The sequence below is a fragment of the Trichomycterus rosablanca genome, chromosome 19 (assembly GCF_030014385.1).
Source record: "Trichomycterus rosablanca isolate fTriRos1 chromosome 19, fTriRos1.hap1, whole genome shotgun sequence".
Classification (NCBI taxonomy): domain Eukaryota; kingdom Metazoa; phylum Chordata; class Actinopteri; order Siluriformes; family Trichomycteridae; genus Trichomycterus; species Trichomycterus rosablanca.
Window position 1 is genome coordinate 23,939,247 of NC_086006.1, and position 10,008 is coordinate 23,949,254.

General features: G+C 40.0%; 1 non-coding gene across 1 annotated transcript; it reads right to left on the bottom strand.

Annotated features, from left to right (window-relative positions):
• Nucleotides 1-1,759: 1,759 nt before the first annotated feature.
• trnaq-uug (transfer RNA glutamine (anticodon UUG)) lies at nt 1,760-1,831 on the bottom strand. The gene has a single exon. It is a non-coding gene; the product is annotated as a tRNA-Gln (tRNA).
• Between the last annotated feature and the right edge of the window lie 8,177 nt (nt 1,832-10,008).

Genomic DNA, 10,008 nt, shown 5'->3' on the forward strand with positions numbered 1-10,008 from the left:
TTTTTTTGGATTTCTATTATTAACTATGTATACCTGCCCTGTGATAGACTGGCAACCTGTCTGAGGTGTTTCCTACCATTTGCCCAGTGAATCATTCCCAACATGACCCTAAATAGAATAAAGCTGTGGTAAAACAGACGAATAAATGAATGAATGAATGATCTTCAGCATTAATATGCCATCTTTTTAATGGTTTTACAGTTGATTAATGTTAGTTGCCTGGGTTACTGCATAGGTGCTGTTCTTATAATGTGGAAACATTTAGGATCAACAACAGCTCAGCCACAAAGCAACAGGCCACACAAATTTACAAAATATGACCACTGAGTGTCAAGGACCACTAAAGTCAAGTGCATAAAATAAGATTGAGGGATCAATGGGTCAAAATTCAACCAAAATGCAACAATAACTAATAATTAGCAAAAAGCTAATAATCAAACTGTCAGTAGTGGCTTAGCTAATTAAGCACTAATGTTTTGTAAACATCTGTGTAAATGCTTATAAATAAATGCTTATAAATACACAATACACTTTGGTTTTAAGTACAATGACGTTTATTAGTTTTAAGTCAGGTAATTACTGGGTTCAGCAATGAAATGGAATGGCCAGTGTTACTTCATTGCTCCCAGTGATTCCATTATAACTGGTGCTACTATGACCCTCACCAGGGTAAAGTGGTGGTAAAACATGGAGATGAAATTGTACAATCGCCAACATACTTCATAGAGAGGATGGTGTTTTAGTTATTATGTTTTAATATTTCTAACCCAGCAGGTTGTCATATCTTTTGATTTTTTCATAATTTTTCATTTTACGTTTTTAGAAAAGGAACAGATGTAAAAAAAAAAAAACCTCTTTATCTCTCAGATGTAAAAAAAAAAAAAAAAAAAGACTGCCATGACGTACATGTACCTTTATAGTGTACATAAACTTTTGACCCCAGCAGGATATAAAGCATTTAGAACCCATGGCCCTCGGACACTCGAGTGAAGGAACAATAACGTGCTTGAGCAAACAAAGCTCGCACCAAGGACAGAAATCCGCTCATTATGTAGTTGAGCACTCTGCTCACAAGAGACCTTCAATCTACTGTATTTTAAAAGCTCAGAATTTAAAATTATGTTTCTAGTTTTTTAAACCCATTAGTTTCGACTTTCACCTTGAGACTTACTTACTTACTGAGTCATACTAAAGAACTGCAAGTACTCTTAGAAATCTGTTTAGTTTAATACATACACTGTATGGCTAAAAGTATGTGGACACCTATCCATCAACTTGGTGGACATCCCCTTCCAAAACAATGTATAAGCAGGGAGTAACTTCACCCAACCCACCCTCATTTTTGTGCCTATCACAGGCCAGAATAGTGGGATCCAATCCGAGAACCATACATAAAAGAGGCTCCTGATCCAAAATGACCTCCCAGCATGAAGGTGGTTGTGTTATGCTCTGAGGTTTTCTTGTTGCAAATGGAACAAGTGCACTTGTGAAAACTGAAGGAACACAGATGACCTCAAATTTTTCAAATCTTGCTACCAGTTTGGTGTTCAAGCAGGACAATAAACCAAAAATACATCCAGATTCAGGGTATTTTTTCATCATCTGCTGTGTCAGGGTCGAAGTGGGTCTGGTTTCACTATAAAACATTGGGTACAAGGCAGGAATAACCATGACAAGGAGCCAACCCATCGCAGAGCTTCAGCCATTCCATTACAAACCTAATCCGAAATAACTGAATTATAAAGTGTTTAAAAGGACGAGGTTCCACCGAGATTTGAACTCGGATCGCTGGATTCAAAGTCCAGAGTGCTAACCATTACACCATGGAACCGCCTAGTCACCAGAGGTGAACATACACGCTTTCAAACTAGTAACAGCATATGAGCTATTTATTTAACTTACTATGTAATTGTCCGTTTAATGGCTATGGTGAAAACTGTACAGCCCGCTAACAAACACATCAAGCAAACGGGATAAACACTGTTTATGCTAACTAACTCAGCTAGCTATCGTTCATGTAAAATAGGATTGGTTTAATAATAAAAACAAAACAGAACTAAAAGCAAATTGTTCCGTAAAGGGAATGACTTTAGTCTCTAATTGTGTATTAGCTCGTTTGTTTGTTTTGTTTTAGCCACACAGGATGGAATACAGCTACAAACCTGGCTAACCATACAAAGTCCAAATTACGGTCTTCTAAACTGTAGTGCACTAGGCAGGGTGCAGAGGCTACTCACTTTACACCCTTTCTAGTGCAGATATGTAGTGCGTTAGTATCTGTTTGGTTTTCAACAGAAGTCCGACCACACACCATTCCCTGGCGTATGTTTGGGCTGGTAGGTACAGGTGGTGGACAAAATAACAGAAACACCACATAATAAGGAGTTTAGACTGGAAGCAGCTAAAGCTTAGTGTAAATGGCCTCACAAACTGTTGGTTTAAGGGAAGAAATTGTATATTTGTTAATTTGTTTCGTTCTGTTTTGCTTTGTTTTTACCCACACAGAATGAAATACAGCTACAATCCTGGCTAACTATAAATAGTCCAAATCACGGTCTATCTTATTTGTAGTGCACTAGGCAGGGTGTAGCAGCTACTCACTTTATACCCTTTCTAGTGCAGATATGTAGTGCGTTAGTATCTGTTTGGTTTTCAACATAGTCCGTCCACACACCATTCCCTGGTGTATGTTCATTTAACCTCAGTCCAACTCTTGCCAACTGCTGCCGTTAACACTACTAATTTTGACCTTCCTATTGACCACTTTTGGTCAATGGTAGGCCTGAATAGGACAATGCTGACAGGGTAAATGTCTAATTTCATTAGAATGTCTCTTCCATTAGCTGTACAGTCCCTTAGGGTTCAATACTTCTATTGTAATCTAATTGTATCTAGCATCTAATTGTAAATATGTAAAGATCTTTAACTCTATTTGACATGAATCTAATTTGTCTGTACTGTTGCATCTTTATAATTGTCTTGTGGATAATTTCATTTAGTGTAATTAAAACAAATGTGGGGTTATCATTGAGGACAGGGATCTCCAGTTTTAACTCTCCTATTCTGGCATTCTGCTCATTATATGATTCTATGCTTGTTTTATGTTATTTTATTTGTTTTTAAGGTTTTAAATTGAATATATTGGTGATCTACTCCACCACACTCCATGGCACTGAGGTCTCCCCGTGTGTGTGTGTGTGTGTGTGTGTGTGTGTGTGTGTGTGTCCGTCCGTCCGTCCGTCCTCCGGATGCTCCGGTTTCCTCCCACAGTCCAAAGACATGCAAGTGAGGTGAATTGGAGATACTAAATTGTCCATGACTGTGTTCGATATAACCTTGTGAACTGATGAACCTTGTGTAATGACCGTTCCTACCGTTCCTGTCATGAATGTAACCAAAGTGTAAAACATGACGTTAAAATCCTAATAAACAAAACAGACCATGGCACTGAGGTCTTCAAATAAGTTGCTCTGAGCTGTGATTGAATGGTCCCTTGTCCAATGTGTATTTCCACTATGTGCCCAGTCTTTCTGACTAATAGATACATTGATTAAAATGTCATTAAAGATGAATAAATACATTGATTAATAAAACTTCTTTGGTGATCATGGCAATAATTAAACTTCAGTTTTCTTTAGCCACTAGATGGAGATATTCTCTCAGCAGTGCTGCAGCTTTACCAATCTCCAGTACCTTGCAACTCGACATCTCTTCTCAGTATTAATGATGATAGATGGAGGGATGGACGGACGGATCATCCCAGTCACATGTTGGTCCAGTTTTGTTTCAAAACAGTTTGCATCAAGAATAATCACAAGATTAATCACAAGATTAATCACAAGGTCAGTGTCAGTCTAATGGTCAGTGTTGGATCGGTGTGTTCCTGTTTTTTGCTTAGAAGAAAACACTGTTGATTTAAGAAAGCCTCTAAATATACACTAGCTTCAATCACCTCTAAGGACTTTGGCGTGTTTTTACATGTCTCCATGAGTTTCTTGCAGGTAGACGACTTTACTTTCATTCCACCTCCCAAAACATGACAGTAAGTAGACTGCTACTCTAAATTAACCCTAGGTGCAAGTAAATGAGTGAAGTGATAAATGTAAGATGCCCTGCAATGTGCTCCCTCCCTGCTCTAAGTGCTTCAGGTATGTTATAGACCCACCACAACCCTCATCAGGATGTTTTAACTAAGTGATTTATTGACCTCTCTATACAATGTTCCTCAGAGTAAAAGCTAAACATGTGGGTCTGTTTTTGCAGTAGCATGAATAGTTTTGGTTTATCAAAGCACAAAGAGTTTCTACTGGAATGTTGGGGATTTTATGAGTTTTTATTCTATTTTTAGGTGGCCGTAGTCCCTGTAGCCGGCCCCTAATCCAAGGTAATGACCTAATCACTGTTAGGGATTATCCCAATTTAAGTCTGATTGGAGTGTCCTGGACCAAAACAGAAAGCTGGATTTACAACATATCAACTTAAGTGTGTGTGTGTGTGTGTTTGTGTGTGTTTGTGTGTGTGTGGGTGGGTGTGTGTGTGTGGGGGGGGGGGGGGGGGGGGGGGGGGTGCACATGTATGTTAAGCGATACTAGCTAACTGAATTTTAATACATATATTGGTCTACGTTTAGACTTTTGGGCCACCAATACAGCTCCACTGCGCACTGGCTTTCATTCCACTTGCCTTTATTTATTTAAATGCACTTTTGGCCAGTCATGCATGCCATTTGAAAATGTTACCATCACAATGGCTGTTTGTTGAGGCAGAGCGTGCTTAGTGTCTCCAAGAGGCACTGAGTAACCTCTGGCATTTTAGTACCTGTGGTTTGAGCATCTTACAACATAAACACTAGCAGTGTAAAGGTCAGGAATAAAATCCCAAATAAACCACAAGAGCATTTGGTTAGTCTTGCACAGTTTTGCAGGACTCTTAGTTCACTCACGGCACCATTAAAAATTATTACCAATCATGTCTTTTTAAGTTCAAGCCCTCCTTTATGCTCTTAAAACACACAAGTCTTTGGTCTAAAAATCACCCCCATCAGGAGGCTTTGGGCAAACAAATAAATTAGCTTTACTGGCAGTGAGGTACAGTGTGTTGACTGTCCAGATCAATGCAAACAGAAGAGCTTCGCTGGTTCCAGTTGTGGCTTTAGTTCTGGGCAGGGACAGTAAATCCAACCATGATGTAAATCAAACATTGAGTTGCATGCTTCTGTTGCACACTTTCTGTTTCTGTTCTCTTGCACTAATTACCCTGTTCCTGAAGCTTCATTTTGAGCTATGTTATCAATGGTCTAGTGTGATTTCTCTGCGTTGACATGAGAGCACCACCTTCAGAGTTCGCTACAGCTATTAAACAGTCCGGAGGTTGTTGCTAGGCTGCTCGTTGATGTCATCATGTGTTGAGATGGCACTATACTTCCACGAAGACCGAACACTATAATTCCATTAAGCTGCAATTTAATGGTATTTGTGTTTAGCTGACCAGATTCAGATAGAGGTTACAGGTACAGTTCAGCAAGATGACAGGTGAGACAAAGAGTGGCTTTGAGAAATTCCAGGAATGACCGAGCTGATGCTGTGATTGGTATACTTAGAGTATAATTGGAATACAAAGGTGAATGGGGAGTTCTTAATTGCCTGGTGAGTTAATTGGGTCCATTCACATTTGATGACAGCTTAAGATTTGTATCAGTTAACTATGAACTTTAATGTGTGATTGTGTGAAGGTGTAATTGTTTCAGTACAATACAAAAAGGAAGTATGAAATTAAAATGTAAAAATTAGTTTTTATTTATTAGTAAGTCTTTATGGACATGTTCCTTTCACAATGTTAGAAATATCGGACTATTCCTCTTTACATGGTTGTGGTCGTCATTGTTAAGAGGAATTGGAATTGGCCACTCAAGGACATCAGTTGTATTAATAAACGTTGCTTTTGCACAAGACCTTTTTCATTTTCCAGGAAAGGAAATCTGTTTTTCAGTCAAGTTCTTTCAGTACTTGTACCATTCATCATTAATCTGTTTATCAATCCTGACCAAATTGCCAGTCCATGCTTCCAAAATTCATCCCCATTCTACTAACCTCACAGATTTGCATGCCATTATAAATTACAATTAATCTAAAGTCTGAAATCAAGTTTAGATGCATGTGATGTAAATGTTACACTCTAAATATGTCCTTAAGTGTGTGTGAATTGAGACACTAATGTTTACATAACGTTCACTTCGAACTACACAGCTTCATGTGCAACATGCAGACGTGTCATTTTAGGACACATACAAGCACATGAACGTCAGAAATGTGCGCCGGTCATCTTATGTTAGCTATCAGTGGACTTAAATATTATTATTGCTCATAAGTTACAGAACACATAATAACACCCTCTAGAACCTGTAAAATACTGTCATATACTCTTTGAGTTGACCATGTACTGTGTTTATTGATTTAGTGCAGCACTTATGGAATCTGCTATGCTGAGAGGACCAGCTGTTTTCTCTGAGGGAGCCCTGTGGGTGGCTGGTAACAGCTGTTACTCCACACTGTTCCTCTCTTTGTTACCCAGAGTGCTTCAGGTTACTGACTGCCTACGATTAAATACTGTAAAACTGAATGACTTTCAATCTAAAACTATAAAAACCTGGTGTAAATATAAACACTACAGAGACCTGGTGTAAATATTGTTCTCATACACAGCAAGATTTGAAATGGGTCACGTCCAGCTTTTCTTTCCTAAATTTAACTACATACATTAACATTATAAAAAAACAGGATTGTTTTCTTTTTATTGGGATTATCCATGTAAAAATGTAGAAGTAAAAGCACCCAAAATGCAATAAAACTGCCTTCAAGTTTGGTTCAAGGACAAATGAATCTGTCTCTTTAAGATTTATTTGACAACCAAAACACATGGTTTTTAATGCAGCGATTGTTTATCATAAAACATCTGAACCTACCATACACCAGACATTTGCTAATCAAATGTACCGAACATATTTGCATATTATCCCTTATGCATGGATCAGATTTCAATCTAGCTGATCAGATTTAAATAGTGAGTTAGAATGTAAATGCATTCCAGAAAAGTTGCGACAGTGTGCAAATGCATTTTCTAATTGAATTTTTTAGGTCAGGGTTATATTTTTTTAGGCTTATGGGTGGTGCAGCGGTAAAGTATGCCTCTGTGATCCAAGGGTCAAATCTGAGCAGTGCTATCAGACAGTTGGACTCTATTTTAATAGCAATTGTTTATGCAATGGGATATTCAACAGGCCCATGGTCAGGTGTCCAAATACATTTGGCCATATAATGTATGTTTTCAGTAAAAATAAATCATTATGCAATCTTTATAGACATGCATTAATATATATTTACTTGAGGCCTTTAGCATGGAAGATCAAGCCACTTCTCTGCCACAGGGTAAGACCCCTGTTCCAGTCAATGATATTTCAACTTTTACAGCACACCTAATGTCGTTGCCTGAATGCCCCCTTGTGGATGCTTTATGTTACATCTTCTAAGTCACAGTGAGACCAGATAAAATATTTATTTATTTATTAGGATTTTAACGTCATGTTTTACACACTTTGGTTACATTCATGACAGGACAGTTAGTTACTGGTTACACAAGATTAATCAGTTTACAAGCCTAATGTCAAACACAGCCATGGACGATTTTGTATCTCCAATTCACCTCAAAGGGCGGCATGGTGGCTCGGTGGGTAGCACTGTCGCCTCTCAGCTAGTTGGTCCTGGGTTCGATCCCCAGGTTGGGCAGTCTGGGTCCTTTCTGTGCAGAGTTTGCATGTTCTCCCCGTGTCTGCGTGGGTTTCCTCCGGGAGCTCCGGTTTCCTCCCACAGTCCAAAAACATGCAGTCAGGTTAATTGGAGACACTGAATTGCCCTATAGGTGAATGGGTGTGTGTATGTGTCTGCGCGTCTGCTTTGCAATGGACTGGCGCCCCGTCCAGGGTGTTACTGTGTGCCTTGCGCCCATTGAAAAGTTGGGATAGGCTCCAGCACACACACACACCCCCCGACTCTAATTGGATAAGCGGTTAAGAAAGTGAGTGAGAAGGTGTGGTTCTCTGTACACAAAGCTTATCCGCATTTGAACTCGCCTCGTGGAGGTGAAAAGATGCAGTCGCTACTGTACACATGTTGGGGGGGGGGGGTGTCAGTTGCGGTGCTCTTCAGTCAGCAGTGGAGGTCAGGATCAGTAGAGAGGAAGAGTCATGCAGTCGGGTAATTGGATACGACTAGATTGGAAGGGGCGCCCACTTGTGGAGGCTTTATGTTACATCTTGTAAATCACAGTGAGACCAGATAAAGTAAGATGCTTTGTCTGTGTTGCCTGGGTCATGTAAAAAATCATGGACAATATGTGGGTCGCTTCAGAAAATCCCGGCTTAACAACATCTGCTTTTAGACTTCTGTCATGTCCTCAAACTTTGTTTTGAACAAACAGCTCTCAATCCTCAATCAAAACTGAAAATCACTGATCCAGCTTTTAAATCTGACACAGAAAGATATTTCGAGCCACAAGAGAATCCATTTAGGTCCGATTCGGTCTCAAAGCTGCCTCTGATAGGCTGTTGTAACAGAAATAGAGCAACCTGGTCAAACATTGACTTTTCTAAATGTGAGGAGACGGAAAGAAAAAAAAAACCCAGACATAGTGTTCCACCAAGTTCCTCAGCGAGCTCGTTTGAAATAAATGAAGCGGACACGTCGTCGCAAATCCGCCAGGACTTCAGAGTCAAAAGCACCGTTATGTAAGAAGAAGAAGAAGAGATCTTTAAACTTGTCTTTCGTTCTGCCCGTGTCTGGATGGGATGTCGCTGCACTTGTTTGGTAGGACCTTTTGTCCTTTAGACTGAATAATCTTGTGATTTTCTAAGTATAGCTGCTCTGGCATGGAGAAATGATTCCATGATGAAGACATTTTAAGGACAATGAGATGGAGTAGTAGTAATCCTGTCCACATACAATCTATAGAACCTGTGTGTTAAAGACGTCCAGTTTTAAAGCATTGGCGTAAATATGGAATTATACACCGATCAGCCATAACATTAAAACCACCTCCTTGTTTCTACACACACTGTCCATTTTATCAGCTCCACTTACCATATAGGAGCACTTTGTAGTTCTACAGTTACTGAGTGTAGTCCATCTGTTTCTCTGCATGCTTTGTTAGCCCCCTTTCATGCTGTTCTTCAATGGTCAGGACCCCCGCAGAGCAGGTATTATTTAGGTGGTGGATCATTCTAAGCACTGCAGTGACACTGACATGGTGGTGGTGTGTTAGTGTGTGTTGTGCTGGTATGAGTGAATCCGACTCAGCAGCGCTACTGGAGTTTTTAAACACCTCACTGTCACTGCTGGACTGAGAATAGTAGTCCACCAACCAAAAACATCCAGCCAACAGCGCCCCGTGGATAGATTGACCGACTCAAACAGCAGCAATAGATGAGCGATCGTCTCTGACTTTAGATCTGCAAGGTGGACCAACTAGGTAGGAGTGTCTAATAGAGTGGACAGTGAGTGGACACAGTGTTTAAAAACTCATATTAGCACAACACACACTAACACACCACCACCATGTCCGTGTCACTGCAGCGCTGAGAATGATCCACCACCTAAATAATACCTGCTCTGTGGTGGTGCTGACTATTAAATAACAGCATGAAAGGGGGCTAGGGGACTACAGTCAGTAATTGTAAGTGCTTTTATATGGTAAGTGAAGCTGATAAAATGGACAGTGAGTGTAGAAACAAGGAGGTGGTTTTAATGTTATGGCTGATCAGTGTAACTCTTGAACACACGCTAGGAGCAACAATGTAGTACGTGCAATATGATTTCAAGATAGCGTGTGTCCAAGAGTGAAGCAGGAATTAGCCCCTGAGGACAGAGTGTAAACTGGGTTATTAGTGGCAGCAACCTTTCGTTTCGGGGTCCGTGAACCCCTGACCAACCTGGCTCCATTCCAAACCAAGCAGTCAGT